General features: G+C 41.1%; 1 protein-coding gene across 2 annotated transcripts in view; it reads left to right on the top strand.

The window, feature by feature from the left end:
- The first annotated feature begins 2,484 nt into the window (after window positions 1-2,484).
- The window catches only part of rasgrp3 (RAS guanyl releasing protein 3 (calcium and DAG-regulated)), a 51,658-nt gene continuing 40,163 nt past the window's right edge, over window positions 2,485-13,979 (top strand). The window contains exon 1 of one of the 2 annotated variants that reach the window (XM_037783103.1): window positions 2,485-2,630. The gene's annotated coding sequence lies outside the window, so the exon portion shown is untranslated. Of the gene's footprint in view, window positions 2,631-8,817; window positions 9,259-13,979 lie in introns of those variants that run through there. The other variant, XM_037783101.1, reaches the window with a different exon arrangement.

Genomic DNA, 13,979 nt, shown 5'->3' with positions numbered 1-13,979 from the left:
TCATGTGACTGAATGGAAATGAGGATAAATGATGTAAAAGGTGTTTGTTACTGACAGACAGACTCTCCTTCTCTCTCTGACTTTAATAGTATCATTAATAAAAGTTAACGGGGGAAATAACAGATCATAAAAAGACAAATCATTCTAATAAATAAATAAGTTATTTTAAGTCAGTTTGTCAGGTTTTATAAACCCCTCTCAGTGTCGAGCTCCTTCACTGATGGTGTGTGAAGCAGAACTACAGCAGGTCCTTCTGCTGCTGTTCAGAGCTTCAATTAACACAGATTTTAACTAGATGGTGAATCGGAAGACAACTAAAATATAAAACGTTAATATGTGATCTGTTTTCACTCCGGTATAAAACTCAAGTGATGTTGAGAGGTAAAGTTATCAGATCAGTCTGATCGGCAGCAGCGTCCAAGCAGTGACTGATAACCAATAAGGGGGCGTGTCGGTCGGTAAAAGACTTCCGTGGAGGATATACTGGTGTATCCTCGCTCATAGCTCCTCCGGCAAGCCTCCTCGATCCTCGATCCTCGCTCCTCGATGCACAAATAAGAGCTTTGGGACGGTCTTCAAGATGGCGCACCAGAACAACTTCCAGTTCAAGCGAGGAGCGAGGAGCGAGGAAACGAAAATTAAGAGCTTTGGGACGTACCCCTAGAGTCTCCAAAAGTAGAATGGGAGCCAGAGCCTTCAGCTATCAAGCTCCTCTTCTGTGGAACCAGCTCCCAGTTTCAGTCTGGGAGGCAGACACCCTTTCCACATTTAAGAGTAGGCTAAAGACTTTCCTCTTTGATAACGCTTATAGTTAGGGCTGTCTTTGACCAGCCCCTAGTTAAGCTGCTATAGGCCTAGACTGCCAGGGGACTTCCTATGACACACTGAGCTCCTCTCTCCTTCTGTATATATTCATGTCCCATTTATTGTTACTAACTTCCTTCCCGGGAGTCCTTGTGCCTCCTTGTCTCGCAGGTAACCATGGAGCGGGGTTATACCTGGATCTGAATGTCACCTGGATTGTGGCTGCATCTGCTGCCACATCTGCTGCCTGCTTGACACCAACTGATACCATCATTAATTCATTCCGTCTGTACGAGGGACTACCGAGGCTAACGAGGGACTACCAAGACTTAGTGACAAAGTGGCAGCCTGGAGAATGAGACTTCTCGGTTACTGCCAAAGACATCAAGAACTCCCAGTAAGCATGCTGGTGCTGCGGGAACCAACGCACGGGCATCGATCACAGGGACGTCCCACACCAACATACATGAACGTACTGTGGAGAGATGCTGGACAGTGCTGGCGAGCTAGCCAGATGTGTGGTGGACTGAGATAGCTGGAAGCTCCGCTCGAAAGCCCATCTGAGGACGACCCAATGATATCAATTCCGATAGTTGTATTATCACTCTTCTACATCCACTACTATTGGTTTTGTGTTATTAGTCCAACTTTTATTAGTTATTACAGCTGCTGTGCTATTATTGTGGTTGCTTCTCTCTCTCTCTCTCTCTCTCTCTCTCTATCTATCCCCCCAACCGGTCTCGGCAAATGGCCTCCCACCCAGAGCCCGGTTCTGCTCCAGGTTTCTTCCTACTAAACGGGGAGTTTTTCCTGGCCACATATGATATGCATATGAATATATATTTTCAGAATTTTCTGTGTCAAAACTAGCATTGTGATCCATGCTTATTAATATGTTAGACTGGCCGCTCTCACCATTGTGACGTCACGTTCAGTAAGTCTTTTTTTTATGCAAAAGTAACATTGCCAACATTGCCATCCCCAGAGCCGCACCACATAGGCCATATGTTAGCTGTTCTGGAGCTCTCACAGCAGATAGAAGTTTCCCAGCTGGAACGTGGATGTTAAAACCTCCACTTCTCTGAGCACTTTAAGAATTTATCATCCATGTTGGCTTAAACTCCATCTGCTGAGGAAAATCAAGTGATATGATCAAAAGCTCCAGGACAGCTATTAAGTTGACCTTGTGGAGATATTGTTTTGTCAACTACAGTTTCCAGGGTCAACAATAATAATAATAATTCTGCAAATTGTGACTTTTGTGTCTTAGAAGGAAAGGCGGAAGCAGTGGAACTTTGTTATACTGCTGCAAACTCATTCCATTTTTTTGTGTCTCTTCCTCTGTCTCTCTCTTCTCTTCTTTTCTATCCATTACCATAATGGATAGACCATACTATCCATACTCAATGCTACACTAGGCCTACATAATGTATTAGCATATTGAACTGGTATATATTCTTATAGGACACTGACCAACAGTTGAATCAATTGCAGAAGATTTTCCATCTGGATTAGATTCTGTCTGTCTCTCTGGCTCTGTCTGCTCCTCCCCTCGGTCTCTATCTGGAACACGGCTACACAGTTATATTTGCAGAGCTGTCCTGCACACCAACCTGTGTTTCCAGTAAACTCAGAATCTATTTATAGACTGTGTGTGAGTGAAAAAGTGAGGGAGAGTGTTTGTGGAAGTTATTGGAGAGACACAGTTAACCTGCAGCAGATTCTTTTTTCATTGTCTATCCTGAGGAGCACTGATAATATGGGATTATGATTTGTGCTACAGAGGTCATCTGGCAGTAATGTTTGTCTGGGTCACAGTAAGTAAGGTAAGGTGTCCTATAACAATGGTTTGTGTCTGGGGCAAACAGAACTTTATATTTGCTTTAAACGGCAAAACTAACACATATTCAGATAGACATTACGACAGGTGTATTTAGGAGGTAAACTTGAAGTTATAATTTATTATATATATATTATATTATATTTTTCACATATTTTGCAAGAATCTTTGCTACAAAGCAGGTGAAACCGTGGGCTCTTTGATTTTTTTTTTCAAATTTTGATGTGTTTCTACACTGCACTACAATCAGTGGCAAGACTGTAGCCTACTGTATAACTTAGATTTTCTGTGGATGAAATTAGGTGTACAAACATCTAATCGCACTGGTAATTTTGCTGATTTTCTGTTGCCACACTAAGTGGTAGTGAACAGGTATGAACTTATAGCTTCAGTAGGCAGTATATTTTTGGCATCATAGGGCAAAAATTCCATAATAACTTTTCAGCATATTGTAATTCAAGTGTTCTGAGAGAAAACTAGACTTCTGCACCTCCCCCGTGATGGGAGACTTTGACCAATCACAGGTCATTTCATTGAGAGAGCGTTCCTATTGGATTTGCTCCGGTCATGTGACCAGAACTTGGTGTTCCGTCACCAGATTTCACAATGGTGGCGGCGTCACAAACTTTCTCATTTTACTTCTAAACCGTGCGCTACAAGATGATTCTGAAAACATTTGAGGCGAGAAATAGGCATTAACGTAACACAATATTAATTAATATTTGATCAGCGCTGCCTAGTTTGACCGTTTGGTCGGAGTTCGCGAGTGATGGACAGCCGGCTCTCATAGACGGCAGCTGGACAGCGGACCTGAGATTAGCTTGTTTTCCTCCGGTATGTGAACTCTTGCAGATGCCGTTAGGAGCACCGGAGGACACCGAGGCACATGATATTTTTCAGGTTACCTGTTTCACGTACTACTGCCATGATATAGCCACCGTTTTATAAAAATACCTTTTTTAATCATATTTGCTCCAATCTCGCCTACTTCAGCTTTTAATGCTTTTGCTCTGTTAAATACATTTTTGTGCCGTCTATCACATCACCCTTTTTTTTTTCTTGAATTTGAAGTTGTAGTATCTCCAGTTCTGTTAGTTTTTGTTTTGTCACTGTAATTGTGGCCTTTTGATTTCAGGAATGTTTATTGTTACTTCTGATCCTAAAATACAAATGAGCGGAACTGAATGATGTGATAATGAGTATAATTCAAGGTTCCAGCAACATTCGTGTGTATGTGGAAGTGAGTAAAGCTTCTTAACGCCATGTAATTGTAATGGGTTGCTACGGAGCCCCCCTAGACCCCTAGGTGAAAATCTTTATTAAGTCGTGCCCTCAAGTTAGTAACGCATTCCCTCAAGTTCGTAACTCGTTCCCTCGAGTTAGGTATCTCGTTCCCTCGAGTTAGGTAACTCGTTCCGTCGAGGGAACAAGTTACTTCATAGTGCACTTCTTCCAATCATTCCTGACAGTCCACGCATTGCTGATGTATGGAGCCGCGCTAGATGATGTACTTCGGTAAAGTTGGAAAGATATTGACAGATTCAAACTTCCTGCATCAATAACTCATAAACGAAATGTTAAAACACAAACAACGGGTCTTTCTAACCGTAGTAAGGTAGACAACGAACTACAACCTCATTTTAATCAAAACGAGCCGTCCTACAAGCTGGACACATAACATTGGTCTCTATGCGCAGCCGGCTGTGAGACGAGTGGTCAGAGACTGTCTAAGTGCAACACCGAAAAGAGATGCTATAAAAATATTCCATAACTTCAGTATTATACAGTGTAGTACCATCAAAATGATTTCACACATCAATGGTCTCCTCATAGTTGTACTACAACACTTAGTTTGGAAAAATATGCTTTTGCATAATTTTGGTGAATTTTTAATGGGAAAAATATTCAGTAACTTCACTTTTATAAAGTGTAGTGAGAGAGAAAGAGAGAGAGAAAGAGGGAGAGAGGGAGAGAGAGAGGGAGGGAGAGAGAGAGAGAGAGAGAGAGAAAGAGAGAGAGAGAGAGAAAGAGAGAGAGAGAGATTATATATACTATATTAAAACTATTTCATTTGGTTCTGAGTGTAGGTAATTTTCAATAATCTGGAATCAAGGACTCATAACCCCAATCTACAAAAATGGAGACAAATTTGACCCTAACAATTACCGAGGCAACTGTGTGAACAGTAATCTGGGGAAGGTTTTCTGTAGTATCATGAATGCCAGACTTTTGAACTTCCTTACCAAGCACAATGTCCTGAGTAGAAGCCAAATTGGATTTGTACCAACTTTATGCACAACTGATCATATTTACACCTTACACACCCTGATTGATAAACATATAAACCAAAATAAAACCCAAATGTATGCCTGTTTTACTGACTTTCAAAAAGCTTTTTATTCTATTTGGCATACAGGACTGTTCTACAAAGTTAAAGCGGTGTAGAGGGGTAAAGCATATGATATTATTAAATCAATGTATACTGGCAACATGTGCAACATAAAAATTGGTAAAAAAAAAAAAAAGAGAACAGAATTCTTAAACCAAGGGCAGGGTGTTCGTCAGGGCTGTAATCTCAGCCCTGCCCTCTTCAATATTTACATGAATGAATTAGCTACTGTAATAGAAAAGTCCCCTATCCCTGGGGTAAGACTCAACAATCAGGAAGTGAAATGCCTGCTGTTTGGAGACGACCTACTCCTGCTACAGCAATACTATCAGATCTGGACCTGCTAGAGCAGTACTGTCAGACCTCGGCCTGCTAGAGCAGTACTGTCAGACCTGGACATGCTACAGCAGTACTATCAGATCTGGACCTGCTAGAGCAGTACTGTCAGATCTGGACCTGCTAGAGCAGTACTATCAGATCTGGACCTGCTAGAGCAGTACTGTCAGATCTGGACCTGCTAGAGCAGTACTGTCAGACCTCGGCCTGCTAGAGCAGTACTGTCAGACCTGGACCTGCTACAGCAATACTATCAGATCTGGACCTGCTAGAGCAGTACTGTCAGATCTGGACCTGCTGTCAGATCTGGACCTGCTAGAGCAGTACTGTCAGACCTCGGCCTGCTAGAGCAGTACTGTCAGACCTGGACCTGCTACAGCAATACTATCAGATCTGGACCTGCTAGAGCAGTACTGTCAGACCTGGACCTGCTACAGCAATACTATCAGATCTGGACCTGCTAGAGCAGTACTGTCAGATCTGGCCCTGCTTGAACAGTACTGTCATATCTGGACCTGCTAGAGCAGTACTGTCAGATCTGGACCTGCTTGAGCAGTACTGTCAGACCTGGACTTGCTGTCAGACCTGGACCTGCTAGAGCAGTACTGTCAGATCTGGACCTGCTTGAGCAGTACTGTCAGACCTGGACCTGCTGTCAGACCTGGACCTGCTTGAGCAGTACTGTCAGATCTGGACCTGCTTGAGCAGTACTGTCAGACCTGGACCTGCTGTCAGACCTGGACCTGCTAGAGCAGTACTTTCAGACCTTGTCCCTGACAGTAAACCCCTAAAAAGACCAAAATAATGATTTTCCAAAAAAGATCCAGATCTCAGGATGTTCTACCAAAGTAGAGGCTGAGAGTGAAAAGCATGCAGAGCTTTGAGTGTGTTATTGAACCGATTGCACTCTATGGCAGGGGGGTGTGGGGTCCACTTACAAAACAAGACTTCACTCAATGGGATCAACACCCCACTGAGACCCCGCATGCAGAGTTCTGTAAGATTCTCCTACATGTCCGGAGGAAAACTATAAATAATGCATGCAGGGCAGAATTAGGCCAGTATCCACTAATAATAAAAATACAAAAAAGAGCAATTTAATTTTGGACACATCTAAAACATAGTAGAGAGAGAGAGATGCACAGCAACCACAGTAATAGCACAACAGCTGTAAGTAGTAATACAAATAGTACTTATAGCAATAATCAATAGCAGTGGATGTAATAGAGTGATAATATAATTATCAGTAATAATAGCTGTAATAATAATAGAAATATGATTACTACTACTAATAAAAAGGGTGATATGATGTCAATATACTGTCAAAAGATGATTTTCTCTGTCTCTTTTTGCTGTGAGCCACACGGCATGCAGATGAAATTGGCGAGATCTTGAATCTCTAGAGGAGACACAGCCGGAATATAAAGTGGATTATTCAGAGGATGGATGGCTCTCCTAGCTAGATTGACAATAAGGGGGTTTCTGAGCAGTTTACGTGACAGGAGTGCTCACCATCCAATCATTGAAAAATGCGATTCTTGCAGAAATCTCCAAATGTCAAAAGTTTTTGATCCCAAATCACAGTATGGCTTTTTCTATGGTGTTCCTCAAGGTCTTGGTGTCTCAATATGGTATTTTGGAGGGATTATTGATCATTTTTATCAATTCTCCAGTGGTAAAAAATGGTTAGATTAGGCACCAAATCTGTGAAACAAATGGTATCAACCCAAAAAATGCTGCAACAACTAATGAGACATAATAGAACATGGGGATGGACATCATATACTTCTATCATAATGTTCTAAGCCCTTATACATTTTCACAATTCATTTAATTAATTCATGTTTATTACAGATGTTTATCACTGTCAGATGATGTGCACCCCTTCTATGTGATGTATACTGTTGACCTGCTATCTCCCCCTAAAGATGCCCTGTACCCCCCTAATAAAACAAACAAACAAACAAACAAACAGGTCTATGGTGGATCTGTTAGGGTTAATGAAAATGAACAGAGGAAGACCGGTCTTGATTAAATTGTATTAAATGTTTTAATAAGCATTACAGATTGATACAGGTGTACCTATTGACTGCATCTCACTGTCAATGAAAAAGTCTTTTAGTGGACCTTTGACTTGAGATTATTCTGTCACAGTACAGTACGGTACAGTTGTGTTGAAGAGCCGAGCGGGGCTGTTGATGTCATCAAGAACACTGCTGTTCCAATTGCAAATTGAGCGTATACTGCGTCCTCCCATCCTCGGGAGTTTGGACTGAGTTGAACTTGAAGTCTGAACTTGGCGTACTGGTGTTTATCTGTGTCTGCTGGCTGTATACTGTATGGATATAATGTTATGCTAACCCATTAACAACTGAGGCTTTTGTATGACAGGGATTTTTTCTTTACTGAAAATACCAACTGTGGAAGTTACCCACTTGATTTGACCAACTCAGACTGCTGAAGCTTCATGTTAAGAAGGCATTTTTCCACATGGGGGAGGACTGGATTTTTCTTATATGAGAATCACATTAGGAAGTGACCATGGATAATATAACTATTTCGATGTACATATGGGCATGTGAGTATAGATACACTTTGAAAAATGGGAAACTATCCTTTAAGATTGTAGGATGTCCTTTACACGTTTGAGATTGGGACTATTCATAGCATTAGCCAGTGTAATTTATTTGATGAAGGATGCTGTGCAAAACTTCATCATTCCGCTATTTCAGCCAGACAGTTCCACTAAATGTATCATAATGTTGGGGTTATCTCTGTTACATACACACGACCCAATTCATCAACCAGAGAATCAATAAACCTTAACCAATTTTCACTCCATTTGATCTCATACTAAATTACACTAAATTCCAGTGTCCCCACAGTAGCAGTCGTACAGCCCTTTGTTGAAAATGTGACAATAAAAGTAGGAGTTCAATTATTTTTGTCCAACCAGGCAGCAGGATGTGCAGTGTTTAGGCAGACAGTTTTAGAAGCCCAGAGAGACAAAACAATGTGAACAACGTCATTAGAGGGGAATATGGGATGGGTTGACCCTCTCACACAAGCGCAGAGCAACAACACACAGACACACACACACACACACACACACGCACGCACGCACACACGCACGCACGCACACACGCACACACACGCACGCACGCACGCACGCACGCACGCACGCACGCACGCACGCACGCACGCACGCACGCACGCACACACACACACACACACACACACACACACACACACACACTTCCTCCCCCCTACTTGTGAAGTGGTTAGGTAGAAAAATCCTCTCAGAAATGCAAAATAAAAAAATAATGTAATCACCTAACCTCTGCCCAGTTGCAAACATATAGTTCACTGGACATTTAATTTACAAAGTTGTCATGAATGTTGGTGGGACTTAAAACAGGAAGACACACAAATTAAACACGAACGTGCGCACAAGCATATTGTGATACATTTCCTGCTCAGCTCTTTTCCACTTTACCTTGTGTGGTCCCTATATTTAGCTCAGTCCAGGGAAACGAACCAACACAGGCAGGAAAACTAAGTTGGGAAAGAATTGGAGGAAGTCTAGTGGCCATTTAGACAAACAACTCACACACTGGGATCAGAGCTGGCTGAATATGCAGCAGTAGGCCTACTCTATATGGCTGAGACAGACAAAGGACTTTAGAATGATAGAGGGCCATCTGAAGAAAGACTTAGCAGATACTAGAAGAGCTATGCTGGCTTCAGTAGCAGCCTTTTGGATCCTGCTGGATTTGGGTTTTGATGTGGATTTGAACAGACAAAAGGTGGATCTATAAATGACCATGTTTAAAAGGTGGATCCATGTGGTCTGCTGGTAGATCTCGGCTGGTTGAAAGTCTCAGATGAGGTAAGGTGCATACGTGGTTACCTAAATGTTTGAATAGAAACCTGCATTAACATTAAAAAACAGAGCTGTCATCCGTAGTGACTTCCTGAATTGCTTTGTAAAATTAGGACCTAGAATATCTTTCTAATACCAGCTGTAATGTGAATTTGAATGTACTCTAATAGCATATGGTGACAACTGTGTCCTGGTTTGGATGGACATCGATCATCTAAAGACTTGGTTGTCTTGTTACTGATCTGGGGGATATTTAGTGGGCTAGTTGTCTTTGTCATAGCTGTGTGTGTTTGATAGTCTTGTGGTAGTTGTATATACCACATGATATAAATACACCAATTTTAATCTTTGTCCTCGCTGCAGTATTTTAGACTGCTACTTGCACTGTACATGGCAGTATCTATAGTAGATAGTGTGACAGCCTGTTGCCTGCATTTAACATGAATACAATCAACGATGAGTGAACGCACATAGTTACCCCATAGACATCCAATGGTCAGTACATTTATTGTCAAACATTGGCTACACACTGTTTCTTACTGTTTTTACTATTAGTTCATTGTAGTATCAGTTCATTAAGCAATTATCTTCTTTACCCTTTATTGTCTGGTATTTATGAATGTACACAAACCGTCATGCCTTTACACCATTAGTTTTGGGTTTGCACAGATGATTGCATGCTTGTAGTAATCTCATATCTGAGATGTGTGCACTGATATATTTACATACGTTATACTTATTTACATAGTTTAGTTGGCTAGGTAGCAAGTTATAGTCAGTGGTGGTTTTAGACCATGCAAAATGGGGGGCCAGGCTGGGGCCACATGTGATTTTAGGTGTACCAAAAAATATGAAGCACAATTATTACATACCTCAGGAGGTCACTAATCGGAAGATTGGTGGCTCGATCCCTGGCCCCTGCATTCTACATGTCAAATGGTGCCTTCAAATGGGGTCTTGTTTGCCGAGGTTTAGGTTAGGCCCATATGAACGCCCCCCTCATGTCGTATTCACGACCTCGAGAGTGGAAAGTTTCTGAAATTCCGAGTTCACGACTTGTGACGTGTTTCTTCATGTTGACAGAAATGGCGGAAGTTATGGAAGTTCATTTTTCGGTGCATAATAAGTTGATATATTGTAATTTTAGCCATAAATAGTTTTTCTTCGTAATTTTATAATGTCTAAGGAAAATGCTGATATTCCCAACGACCTCATCTTTTTCCTCTGTTACCCACTTGCTAAATTGTTAGTCTCTGTGGCTTCTAGACGCCGACAGTAACGTTAATATTGCCATTGCTTAGCACAACTTGTTCTCACAACTTAACCACTTGAACGCCAAGCATGTTGTGTACATGACTTCACATGTTGTAAACACGAGCGCACAAGTTTCATTTGAAGGCACCAATAGTGTCCTTGGGCAAGATACTGAACCCCAAATTGCTGAGTGTGCATGTGTTAACCGCTCCTGAGGAACAGGTGGCACCTTGTATAGTAGCCTCTTCCACCAGTGTATGAATGTACAGTATGTGTAAATTGGTGAATGCTGACTTGTGTTGTTAAGTGCTTTGAGCGGCTGCTAAGACTAGAAAAGTGATATATAAGTACAGTCCATTTAACACCCCCAACAATACACATATAACAATAAACACAATAATACTCATTCAGTAACGTACATTTTATCACTGCTATGAATAGAAAATTTTTTCTAGGCTATGAAAAATGTGCGAAAATATTTGCAACAGTTAGGGGGGGCCAGAGGAGGGTCCAGGCCCTATTACTGCCCTGTATAGAGTAAGCATTTATTAGCAATTATTATTTATTGTGTGTAGATTGGGGAATATGGCAGGGTGGGGGAATAATGTATACACACATTATATCCAGGGAGAGATCGCCTGAACCAAAAAATGATATGATTTTTGAGGAGACATGTGTAACTGCAAACAGACTGCATCCTGTAATGTGCCATAAATGTGTGTCTTGATCTGATCCAGGAGTGTGTATACAGTTCTGGCACCTTGATGTCAACTATACAAGCGGGAAGTTCCTGGATATTAAATGTTCATGTACAATTTTCTGTATTGGGCCCAGTAATATTTGCTCTTAACCATAAGAGACCCACTTAGACCCGTTTTTGTCTTTTTTTTATTTAAGGGGAGATAGCAGGTCAACAGTAGATGTCACATAGAAGTGGTGTACATCATCTGAATGCTGGGAACCTGAAGATTAATTTGTGATTAAGCTCAGCCATCCCCCTCTTATCACTCATAAGTTGTTGCAGCAAGCAGTTGGGTTAATAACATTTGTTTCACAGATTTGGTGCTAAATTTAACCATTGTTTTTACCACTCAAGAATTGATAACAAATTATCAATAATCGCTCCAAAATACCACATTAAGACACCAAGACCTTGAGGAACACCATAGAAAAAGCCATGCTGGGATTTGGTATCAAAGATTTTTGACATTTGGAGATTTCTGCAAGAATGGCATTTTTCACCGATTCAATGGCGAGCACTTCTGTTGTGTAAACTGCTCAGAAACCCCCTTATTGTCAATCTAGCTAGGAAAGCCATCCATCCTCTGAATGCTCTAGGTCTCTAGTTTGTGACTGTAAAGTTTCATGAGGCTGTGATTATCCTAGAGGTCACCACAGGTCATTTTATACAGTGAGGTCAATGAAATGTCTCCTATGGGGACTAACATCATCACACATGAATATAGTTGGGCTCATTGGATCCGCAAGAGTCTCAGCTTTACAGATTTATGTAATTCAAGACTGTTTAGGGACCCCAGTATGTAGAAATATTCAACTCCATCATTTTTAGAATAGATGAAAATAACACACATTTATACTGCATGCAACTGCATGGTGGTTCATGGTTTATCAAGTGGGCTGGTCTGTAAATGCCATTCACATATCTTGAGATCAGAGGTCAAAGGACCCCTTTGAAAATGGCCATCCTTCCCGACAAGCTAACATGACATGGTTGGCACCAATGGATTCCTTAGGTTTTCTAGATTCATATGATATCAGTGCATTCACTCTAACCAGCTACAGCCTGAAAGACAATATAGTCGTTCAGGATCGCAGAGGGAAGCAGCATGTCATTTGAAGATTAGTACAACCAAGGCTTGAACCTTGGTATTTCAGACCAATTTGGGTCCCGGTTTCCGGACTTCCTGTTTGGAAGTTTTTTTGGAAGCTTGTCTCATCTTTCTCTCTTTCCTCTTCCCTCTCCTTTCCTTCTCCCTCACCTGTACACTTTCCTTTTCAACCAATTTTCATCACGAACAGCAAACATCAAGATGCAAACCCTTTATACAGTCTGACTGGGTCTTACAGGTTAACATTTTTCTTTCTCAACAAACTAGACCTACATACAGAATTATAATTAGAATATATTAAATATCCACAGTCAGTGTGATAATAATGATACTTACTTACTTAGTCCTTGTTGCGCCGGGTGGCACATAGGGCAAGGACTAAAAATAATAATGATAATAATGTGTAATGTAGCCTGGGCTCTGCTACCTATTACCCTCCATAAAGTTATGAAAACAAAATAGACTGCTGTCTCTGATAATCACATCTGAATTGAAAAGTCTGCACTGTCAGTCATAATGGTGACAACAATAAAAGCAGACAATGTTCTCTTTGCAGGATTACATAACTCAAACAAGTTTCAAGTCTACAAGTTGAAGCATATTGTACTGAAATACATAGAAATCAAGGGCTGTAAGGTAAGAAAGTCACATTAAAACATCTGGAAATCATCAGTAACAGTCTAAATAATTCATCATGTTAGGTATTGTAAATGGGCTAAAGTACATCACAAATAGTCAACACTCCCCCCATATTGATATGGCAGATTATCATCTTGTCTACCCAGATAGAGTTTCTTGCTTGTTTTCATGGTCCCTGATTGGGTTGTTCAGTTAAATACAGTAGATGCAGAATTTTGATTGCTTTGGAAATATTGTGAGGAAGTCCACTCATCATGTCCTTCGGAGCTGAGTTTTTTTCTTTGTTTTTTTCATTATAAATGTGAAACACATGTGGCGTGTTCTCAGATGAAGAGGCAGTACTTGTATGTCAGCATATCCGCATGTGGCTCATTGCTCTTTGAGAGGGACGAGTGAATGTAGAATAGGTCAAAATGATGAAATAAACCCGTATTTATTAATGGCATGCATAGCTTGACTTGACTGATGTCACTTTCTTTAAACGCACAACCCTGACTCCTGGAATGTGAGATTGTAAATGGACTTGCATTCATATAGCCCATTTCTACTCTTTTGACCACTCAAAGTGCTTTACACTACATGTTAACTTTCACCCATTCACCCATTCATACAGTGATATCAGAGGCTGCCATAGAAGGAGCCAACCTGCCCATCAGGATCTGATCTAATGCTCACACATTCGCTCACACAGATGGCTCAGCCTACGGGAGCAATTTAGGGTTCAGTATCTTGTCCAAGGACACTTCGACATGCAGGAGCCGGGGATCAAACTGCCCTCTGAGACACAGCCACCCATGTCACACACACACTCACAGTCAGTAAATTACTTTATTAGTTTGACCTTGTGCCTTTGTCAGAGAATGAAGTGCATAAACAATAAAAATGCTCTCAAATAAAAAGCGAGCAAGTACAGTGTGTGCTAAAAAGATCCCAGAAAAGACCTTTTTAGAATACTTGGTGTATTTTTCTCTTTGATTTCGAAAT

The sequence above is a fragment of the Sebastes umbrosus genome, chromosome 10 (genome assembly GCF_015220745.1).
Source record: "Sebastes umbrosus isolate fSebUmb1 chromosome 10, fSebUmb1.pri, whole genome shotgun sequence".
NCBI lineage: Eukaryota > Metazoa > Chordata > Actinopteri > Perciformes > Sebastidae > Sebastes > Sebastes umbrosus.
The sequence above is the reverse complement of the archived record's forward strand: the minus strand, read 5'-3'. Positions and strand labels throughout refer to the sequence as shown.